General features: G+C 40.3%; 2 pseudogenes; both read left to right on the top strand.

Moving 5' to 3' along the window:
- Positions 1 to 2,819: 2,819 nt before the first annotated feature.
- Positions 2,820 to 8,082, top strand: LOC146460304 (uncharacterized; annotated as a pseudogene).
- A 1,248-nt stretch (positions 8,083 to 9,330) lies between these two features.
- On the top strand, positions 9,331 to 9,859 carry LOC146460303 (uncharacterized; annotated as a pseudogene).
- The last annotated feature ends 630 nt before the right edge of the window (positions 9,860 to 10,489 follow it).

The raw sequence follows: 10,489 nt of genomic DNA, 5'->3' as shown, positions 1-10,489 counted from the left end.
GAGGAAGAAATTTAAACTTTGCCTTAAATGAAGTTTAGTTCAAGTTATGGGTATTAAATTTGATTATATACTTGCCATTAAACTTTTTCAGCTGCTATGGGCCTAGACGGGCAGTTTTAATACGTGGGACTAAGGAATTTCTATTCTATTGGGAACAAAATTGATCGTAATCATGAAACAGGATTATAGTTGATCGTGCCGTCTTGTACACTAAAAAATAGTGATTTTATTGCCGACCTAAAACATCACGCCGTACGTTTCAAATGACTGAATTATAATGGCAACTGAATGTGTGTATATTTCAACCGGATCTCCATTTCATAATCCTACCAGTTTAAAACAATCGTTTGCACAATACAGGTCACCAAATACCACATCACCAAAATAAAAAGGCCTCTTGCGTAATCACTAAAACGACGTTAACCCTCTTTTAAAGAATAGCGCTAGGTCTTAAACTTTTCGTCTCGCGAGTGCCTTTAGCCTTGCCTTTTACTGTAACAATATGTCTTCTATGTCTACATCCGAGAATATGCAGTAAGTGCTATCCCCCTAGTTCATGCATTTAATTTTTGTTAGAATACAATATTTCAAATTTCACGTTTGCTTGTGTCAATTTCAATATATACGACAAAGTTACGTCTGATAATTTTGAAAGCGTACTTAATTGTTCTTTAGAGTAAACAAGTCACAGGTGAATTGATACAACCTTTTCTGCAAAGAGACTTCTGCTATTGATGGTTGGTTTGCTTTTGATTCTTTTATGTCTGTGTTTGTTTAAAATGTTGCAGACAATTTCATACTTGTAATGCCTTATTAATAGTTTGTGAAAAGGAGACCTTTCATTCATAACTAAGAACCAGTAAAATAGTAACTTATTAAGAAATAGAGACCTCCTAAAGTAGGACAGTGTCACACTAACACTGGGGGTAAACTTATATCTGCTTCACACTATTTTGCAAGTATTTCTTACTTAATATAAATAGGGATCGCATAAAATGCCTTTGCCGTATGTATTGTTTGATAATTTTTTAATATCGAATATTTGACCTTATTTGCCAGCATCTTTTATTCCCTTTAACAGAGGCTGGTAAAGAGATGACTTTCGTTGAGAGGAATGCTTTCTTCGCCTTAATGTGCAAGCAGCAGCTGTCGGAAGAGGAACGGTTAGAATATAATGGAAGAGCTCTTTTGGAAGAAGTAATAACAAAAGGGGAGCAGATTAAGAGAACTCTAAAAAAAGTGGAACAGAAAATAGAGTAGGTTATTTGTTTTGAGGAAAATCATTTCATCTAATAAGCTCAATTGTGTGCTTTTTATATATAGTGTAAAATTGCCTATTCTGTTAAGGGGCCTACTTTATGTTTCCTTATTTTTTGGATATAAATAGTTTTTGGTCAATATTATGTAACAATAGTCATGCTTTCCAGTACAAATACCTACAGGAAACTGAATAATATATACTGCCAACTTAGTAAAACTGAAAATACAAAAACACTCTTACAATAATGTACTGTACGTACTTTTTTTAAATTACTTTCCCCTACTTTGGTGTAATTTCTTGTCTCGAATAAACTTATTTTGCAATAGTATGAAACAAAAAAAAATGGCATTTTTCTAAGCAAAAATGAATCAATGCTTACTCTATAATTATGAGGTTTGTGTTTTCCAGCCCAAGCCTGTGGTAAGATGGACACCAGAGTCCCATACAAAGATATCAGGGAGCAGAAACTTTCCTTGGCTGTCTTAAATATTGGAACGATTCCTTTCAAACATCCATCTAGTTATGGTGTGGGAAGTTTGCATAAAATAATGTCGTTGAAAGATGAAATTATTTTTAGGCTGAACAATCCAGCCTTGTCGCAACCAGCGATCACCAACTCCATGTCATCAACTACGAACACCACCACGACCACCACTCCTGTTACCAGTACTTTACCATCCACCTCTGATTCAACAGCAACAACCACAACATCTGTTGCTCTAATAGGCACCATATCTACTGAAGTATCATTAATCACCCCTAATAACGAATCACCAACTTCCATATCCCGCGCAACAACATCAGCATCTACAGATCAATGTTGACCGTCCCTATTGGATCTCACCCATCTTCTAACGTGGCATCAACCTCCATAACTGCTACAACATCAACCACTGCTATCCTTGCTGGTGCACCATTAATTACCTCCACTATCCTAACATCAACCTGTTGATCTCCTTTAGCTTCAAACGCATCCACAGCACCAGGTATCACCTTCTCCTCTGCTACAGCATCCGGCAAATCTACTTTCAAAACTTCATCCTCTACAGCACCAGGCACCACTTCCCCATTTGTCGGTCAATCCAGTAAGTAAAAAGGAATACAGAAACAAACAAATCGTAATGAAGAAGCTACCCCAACATCGATCTTATCGTCTGCTAAAGCATCAAATACGTCCACTTCCGCAACAACAAGCTCCATAGCACCCAGAACTACCTCCCCTACTACAACTTTCAACCCATCTTCTTCCACAACATCAACTTCCATAGCACCCAGAACCACCTCCTCTGTTACAACTCCCAACACTTCTACTTCCACAACTCCAGTCCCCAGAGCACCCAGAACCACCTCCTCTGTTACAACAACCAACACATCTACTTCCGCAACTTCAGCTTCTAACGCACCAGGTATTACGTCCACATCAACCGGTCCCCCCAGAAGAGAAAAAAGGAAAAGGAAACAAACAGAAGATAGCGAAGATAAAGGCTAGCAGGAGGGGGAAAAGTGTGACGCTTTTCTCTGTCAGAAGGTGCCTTCCAGAAAAAAATTAAGAAGGAAAATGTGGATATTCTGTGAAACTTGCAAAAAATGGTTCCATTTCGAGTGTGTGGGAATCAGAAAAGTTCCATCGGGAGACCACTACTGTGGTTGTAAGGAAAAGCAGATAAACCGGTTGTAAGTATTCTATAATATCCACGAATTCTTAGTCGAGGGTGTCGATGAATTAAGCACTGCCCCTTTACCACCATTATCCTACCCTTTCCGTGGGTTGACTTCTTTATTTGTTCAAATGTCTCCCAATTCATTATAGATAGTATTCTTTAAAACTTTGACTAGATACTCTGAAAGAGCAATTTTTGTTTTCAACAGGGATATAAATATTTGGGAGCCCGAATCTGCCAAACTTTAGAACAAAAAAAAAAAAACTCGCGTAACTAATATTAATGAGCGCTTGGGCTAGCTTAAAATTAGAGCAAGACACTAAAACCTAAAACACAAGAGAGCGAGAGCAAGATTAAGAGCAGCTGCGATTTGAGCGCGCGCAACTAGAACAAAAACTGGAGTATGAACAGAAAATTGAAGAAGCAAAGAAGAATTACACAACAGAGAGCGAAGCTAAAGCCAGCCCCGCTCCTAGCGAGGGAGTGCGCATGAAATTACCTAAGCTAATTATCACTAGGTTCAACGGTACTCATACAGATTGGCTCCGTTTTTGGAACATTTACGAAGCAGAAATCGATAAATGCAGCAACATGGCAGCGGCGACGAAATTCTCTTATCTTAAGGATCTGCTAGAGCCTAAAGTAAGAGCAGGAATAGATGGTCTCCCATTCTCAAGCGAGGGGTACGAACGGGCCAAGAACATTCTTAAGAACAAGTATGGGAATATGTCAGAGATAGTGAATGGATACGTCCAGAATATAATGGGATTACCAGTAATCGGCGGCGCAAACCCAGCGAAAATCAATCAAATTTATGAAGCGCTCTCCTTCGATGTTCAAGCTCTCGAGACACTGGGCAAACTAAGAGAAGTTAACGGTTATGTTCGCATGTCAATCGACAAACTACCAGGGATTCGAGGCGATTTGGTCCAAATGGACAAAAACTGGCAAGAGTGGGATTTCCCAAAGTTTGTTTACGCTTTGCAAGGATGGACAGAACGAAATCCTGTGTGTACAATGAGTTCAAGTGACAAGCCCTGGCGTGACTCCAATGCTTTCAACGACCAATTAGATGACGCGTGCCCTCCTCGTGATCGTGGATGTGTTTATTGCGACAGCACTGATCACAAGCCACACTAATGCACCAAAGTTCCTGATCCAAACAAGAGAAGAAAGATCTTTCTGAGAAAGCGCCTCTGCTTTAACTGTGCCGGTGATGATCACAGGGCGTCGGAATGCAGAAGCAAGAAAACGTGTTTGTTTTGCAAAAGAAGACATCACACCTCCATCTGTGACAGAGGAAACACAGACAACTCCATGACAGCTACGCAAATCAGCGATGGTCCTGTTGTGTACCCAGTGGTTGTTGTGGAAGTCGCAGGAATTAAATTAATGTTGTGCACTTTTAGATTCAGGAGCAGGAAGTTCTTACGCTTCAGCTGCACTTCTCGATAGAATTAGAGCGAAACCGCATCATTCTGGGCTGCGCATGATTGAGATGATGCTGGGCGCGACCAGTCGAGTGATGGAAGTCTATTGCATCAAACTTAACTCAGTGAAGGGAAACTTTGAGATAGAAGCAGGAGTCACTAAAGTAGAGAAACCTCACCTCATGCTGATAGACAACCCTCGGTACAAGAAGCTCGTAGAGAAACACCCTCACCTTAAGGGCGTGTCAATGGATGACAACGATGAGAGACCCCGCCTACCCGTGCACCTCATCCTAGGGAACAGTGAGTGCCCCAGAATCAGTACTACCGCACCTCAGCGAGTAGGAGGACAATGAGATCCCGTAGCGAATTACACTAAGTTGGGGTGGACCATCACCTCGCCTGGCAAAGAAGTTGACACTACCAGTATGCTCCTCACACAAACGTCAAGAGTTGACTATGAAGATTTCTGCAAACTGGATGTTCTCGGGTTGGCATACTCACTTTCAGGGGATCAGAGCGTGGTTTATGATGAATTCAAGGAGCAGCCTCAAAGGAGTGAAGGGTGGTACGAAACCGGTCTTCCATGGAAAGGAGACCACCCTCCCTTGCCAACTAACAAAGACGGGAGCCTACGCAGACTGGCTAGCCTTGTACGTAAACTGGAAAAGACCAACACCCTCAACGATTACAAAGCAGTGATCCAGGAGCAGTTAGCACTAGGGATAGTTGAGCGTGCCCCAAACACTGTTGAAGGAAGAGAGTTCTATATTTCGCACAAGGGCGTCGTGCATGAGACAGCAGAAAGCACGAAGCTGAGAATTGTATACGATGCCTCCGCACGGGCCTGGAACGGCACGCCATCTTTTTAATGAATGCCTGAACACCGGTCCACCACTGCGGAACAAACTTTGGAGCGTGTTAGTTCGTGGACGATTCAACCCAGTTGCTGTTACTGGAGACATCAAGAAGGCCTTCTTACAAGTTTGAATCAAATCTGAAGAAAGGGATGCGCTCAGGTTTCACTGGTTGAAGGACATAGAGAAGAAAGAAGTCGAGACACTGCGTTATACAAGAGCGCTGTTCGGATTGGCCCCTTCACTTTTCCTGTTAGCGGGAGTAATTGATCAACACTTGGACACATGGAGCGAGAAGCGTCCTGATATCGTGAGCGATACTCGGGCTAAAGTGGGACAAAGGAAGAGATGTGCTAAGTGTCGCTGTGCCAGCTGAGAAAGCCGACAACGACAGGACAACCTCCTAATTCATGACACCACTTGTACTTCATGCCATAACTGCCCATGCTCAAACTGGTGGGCCACATTACAAAATTTGACTCGATAGTTCTGGATAGCGCTCCTTCCAAGATGACGTGCATTATCTTGTGGTAGCTGGCATGTAACGTCGAAATATGGAGCATCGAGAAGTACACTTCTTCTGACAACTTCGTACTCCTTAGAGTAATGTTCCCACAAGGATGGGTGCTCCTTTCACTGGTTTAGATGGTACTCATGCAGCCCCTTGTTACGCAAATCGAATACATCTTTTGTAAACATATGTTGCATGGCTTCCAAATCTGCCATGCAATGGCGGCACTTTCTTTTGGCCTCATCAACAGATTCTTTGAATGCACCTGGCAACTGACTAGCTGGTGTATCAGCCACGACAGCCTAAAAAGCACCACGTAGACAAACAGTTCCAACCAAAACTTTGAACTGATGACCCAAATCCCCTCCAATTACTTGCAAGTCATTTCATTATCCATTCCATTTAGAAAATGACATTGATGGGCCAAATTTTAGATCACTATCTGACAGGGATCTCAAAGACATCCTGCCACTTTTTATGCACCGGAGAAAAATCCGAGAATGGGCCCAGTCTTTGGTAAGTTTAAGTGCATGCTACACTTGTCAGCTTTTAGAAAAGGGTGTTGAGCATTGTTTTGATTTTAAGTGATTTGATTTTTAAGTGTCTATTTTGGTACTAAAGTTAGGCCAAACTTTAGCCATATTTGAGAGGGAGAAAAGTTGATCAGGTGATCATGACCCTTTCCCGAGAATAACACTTTACAGGAAAATTTCAAAGCTTGTATATAGCACATCATTTCGACATCCATTTATCAGAAATAAGTTTAACGGTTCTGTCTGGTCCTACATGTATATACAGATCAAAATGATTTGAACTAACCAATGCGAATGAAGTTAGTTTAATGGTTTTGCCTGGTCCTTTACGTGTATGTAAATTGTTCTGCCCAATGCGAATGGATATGGTAATTCACAAGTTTGATATTTGTACGTAGTACGATTAGATTAACAAACAGGAAAGGGTAACTTTAATAAATGTGTCAATACCACAGAGAGATGAGGCATGAAGTGATATATCCAAGGCTTTCATTGTAGAATGTGACCAAGAGTGTTCTGAACGGATCATTGAGTTCAGTTTGTGCATCCACGCATGTTAAATCGTTCAAAACCAGGCAATGTTTGTACCCATTGACACTGCTGAGCTAATGTCTCTCTTTGGTAACTTAGATGCAACTAGATGTCAGGGGATACGATTATTGTGTAGGCTGAATAAGATACCTACAGCTCAATTCCACCAGAAAGAAGTCCACCTGAGGCTACCGGAACTGAAGATGAGGTACCCTTATAAACTGTCAATCAACTTTAAGGGTAATCAGTAAGGAACTCTGGAATCTCATGAAGAAGGTTAACTATAAATCTTGATTGCCATAATGCTTTTATGCTAACTTCAAACTTTCCTTGTTATTTGCAGGCTAGTATATCTTCTACCCCAGTGAGTTCACCACTAGATGAAACTCACAGTGACAGTAGAAAGGTACGTGCCATCAAAGATTGTTATTAAAGCAATATGCCGATTAATTCATTTTACCAGACATTTTATTTTAAATTTTGTCATTAACCTGGCCTGTTGGCTCCAACATTACATGGTTTACCTTAATCCTTTAGCGTTGCAGCCCCACCTAAATGCCCACTCCACCCATGCGGCTAATTCAGAAAAGGAAAAGGGGATTAAGCCAGGTAGTAAGTTTCTGCGGAAACTTCATGATTTTTAAACTCCACAATGATAATAAGAAAACAAAAAAAACAACAATAATAATGATTATAATAATTAATTCTTATTACTATTGATGTATAGTACCAAAATGTTTATGTACATGGTTTAAGGGAGACAAAAAAAAAAAGCAGAATATTGGTGATATACTCAGCTCTATTATTTGCATACTTTCCATGCACTAAAATGACTTAGTACAGTGGAACTCCGTTATCGGACCACATTTGGGTGGTGATAATGTGTTTGTACCAATGGGATGGTCTGATTAATGAAGTTGTAAAACTATGGAAATGACTAACATTCCAATTATTTTGGGGCATGATAAAGTGATCATGGTAATGAGGTGGTTGTATTAACGAAGTGGTCATAAGGCGGGGTTCTACTGTAATGCTTTATTTTTAATTTCTTAAAATCTCAGGAAAATGCAAGTCCACATGCGGCATCTCTGGAGGCCTCCTCCGTTGCCATTACTGAGGAAAATGGTGATATTCTATCGCTAGCTCAAAAACTCAATTTGGTGGTGCCATCAAGTGTTAAGGAATGTAGGAGAAAGAAAGGAATGACGTTATCAAGTCATCACTCATTATTCTCCAGGCAGCAACTGGGAGGGATACGCCCTCCTAAAGTAAATTTGAGTTGTGCGCACAACAGATAGTACTTGGGGTGCCTGAAATGAAGGAACCCATGCCTCCAATTCGTCAGGATGCCTTTAAGCAGTGGGTATGTAACTAAATAAATACAAAATTGTGTGCACAGACTCCTTAACATTTAGTATTTCATTTTCTGTCACAATGTAATGTCAAAGTTCTGCTATCAATATTATGTTGTCAAATTACACTTGCAGTCAATCTATATCAATAATGTGAGCAGTCTTTCACAGAATGAAATGAACATTCAAACTCCTCTTTTGTACTGTCTGGCATTTGAATGGAATCTTGAACAATTCTCTATAAATCTTTCCAAAAAAGACAAAAAAGACTCATTTAACTGAAAGATAAAATTCAAAACACTTGCACGGGAAACATACAATAAATTAGTCTTAAAATAGTAAATACTGAAATGTAAGAAAAAATTCCTGGCTTTATACTGTCAAACTAGGAAAATTGCTTACCAATTGAGTACCATTGATTCTAATACGTTATACTATGTGTATGAATTTACATATTAAAATGTCAATCTCGTTGTCCAGGGAGATCGGGTAATTGCTAAAAATCAGAGTCAGTCTTTCTTCTGCTAGCTAAGTGGACATCTTCATATAACTGTTGTGCCCATTTTCACCAGCCATGTGTACCACCTTTATACAACCACAACTGGTATTTTTTGTCACACTTCCCTCATGCAGCTAAAACAGGCATATTATAACAGAAAACCAGTAGAGAGACCCCGCAAAAAATAGACCATGATGAAAACCTGCGAAAATGAGTCAACCTAAGAAGAGGGGGACATGGGGATTTGGAGTATTGCGGTGTTGAAGTTTTTTTAATGTGGTGATAGGGTGAATAAAATCTCAATTTGCAGTGTTGCGCCAATCTCAAACCCTACAGTGTGCGATGTTTGCGTTTTTCATGCTACGGTGTTCGGTGAAATGAAATTATTTGCAGTGCTGTGGTTTCTTGTTTAATCTTTCCCAGACCTAAATTTAGCCTGTGAACAGGCTCCCAATTGGGGTCTAAGGCAAAGAGCTCGGAGAGCTTTCTTTCTTCCTCCCCCCAAACCGTGCTCCTCTCGCCCATTTTTCTTTTGTGGGACCTGATTCGCATAAAACTAGCCGCATAAAAGTGAATCTAATTAGTATCAAATTAATGCATACATGCGGCTAAAGTAGACCCTATTTACCTACTCACCACAACAAAGGCTTGATCGCATAACTAGGTTATCTCAAATTCCGCTCTTTGACGCCATAATGCCTCCTCGGCAAGATTTTTGATAAAAAAAAAAACGTTGAATGTCGTCAGTTTCAAAGGGGGAAAAGCTGTGAAAAAGTCGAAACTTATGAACCAGTTCAGTATGCTGTACAGCAGGCTTTTCGTCCAGCAGCAGCCCCCTCCAGCTCAGATTATTCTCCTGGGCATTTAGGAGATCTCAATCACCCCGATGATCCTCGTGGCTTCCAGGATGGGGTCAACAACAAACCTAAAGTTCCCAAAATCCGGTTAAAAAAGAAATTAAAAGCCTACCATGAGAGAAAGGAAAGGCTTGCTGCTTAATGGCTAAGTGCTTGGGAGCAGCGTGTGACAGCGCTGTTGTCAAGACAAGCATTGCCACTTGGTCAAAAGTGTGTAATTCCTTCATGTGAGGAAGATGCCATTGGAAGGTGCCTACACTGCAGTCCTGGACAATACTTGTGCGAAGGGCACATAAGTATTGTCCATGCGGGAGGTAAAACTCTCCATCAACTTGAGGTTTGGAAGGTTTATTCATGCAGTCGTTGATGAAAGTCCAATTTACTTTAAACCTTTAAACCTACTTCGATTGCATTGGAAAATAACTTAATATAAAAAAAAGTCAAAATGTTTTACACAATGTAACTTTGCCGGGTTGTTGATTACATGTAAAGTGTAATTATTTTAAGCTCAATAACGACAGTGAGTTACCCTTCTTTTGTCGTTTCGTTGTCTGTTTGTTTTTTTTTTTTTAATGATTGATACAAGTATTTGACTTTAGTTATTAAGTCCTGGCAGTAATATTTAATACTTAGCCTTTAACCAGAGGGCAAGGAGCTGAGGCCACTACAAGAGAACTTAAAGCATGATTTACTTGATACTTGATTACTTAAGTCATTACCTACATCAGACCTGCCAACTCCCCCCGTTTTCCTTGGAGTCTCCAATTTCTTTTATAAAATCTATTGTTCTCCTGGTTAGAGCACCAAATCTCCCGGGAAATGCCTACTGTGGCCCTTTTCCAAATGTTTTCATTAATTTTGTTATTTTCAAGATGTGAAAAAGGAAACTAAAAGGACAACTGGATTTAGTGTTCTTATTTGAGCTATTCCCGATCAGATAACGTAAAACAGAGCAATCAAATAATTGCTATATATATGAGGAGCATCATAATCGGTC

The sequence above is a fragment of the Pavona decussata genome, unplaced genomic scaffold (genome assembly GCF_977016875.1).
Source record: "Pavona decussata unplaced genomic scaffold, jaPavDecu1.1 SCAFFOLD_214, whole genome shotgun sequence".
Taxonomy (NCBI): domain Eukaryota; kingdom Metazoa; phylum Cnidaria; class Anthozoa; order Scleractinia; family Agariciidae; genus Pavona; species Pavona decussata.
The sequence above is the reverse complement of the archived record's forward strand: the minus strand, read 5'-3'. Positions and strand labels throughout refer to the sequence as shown.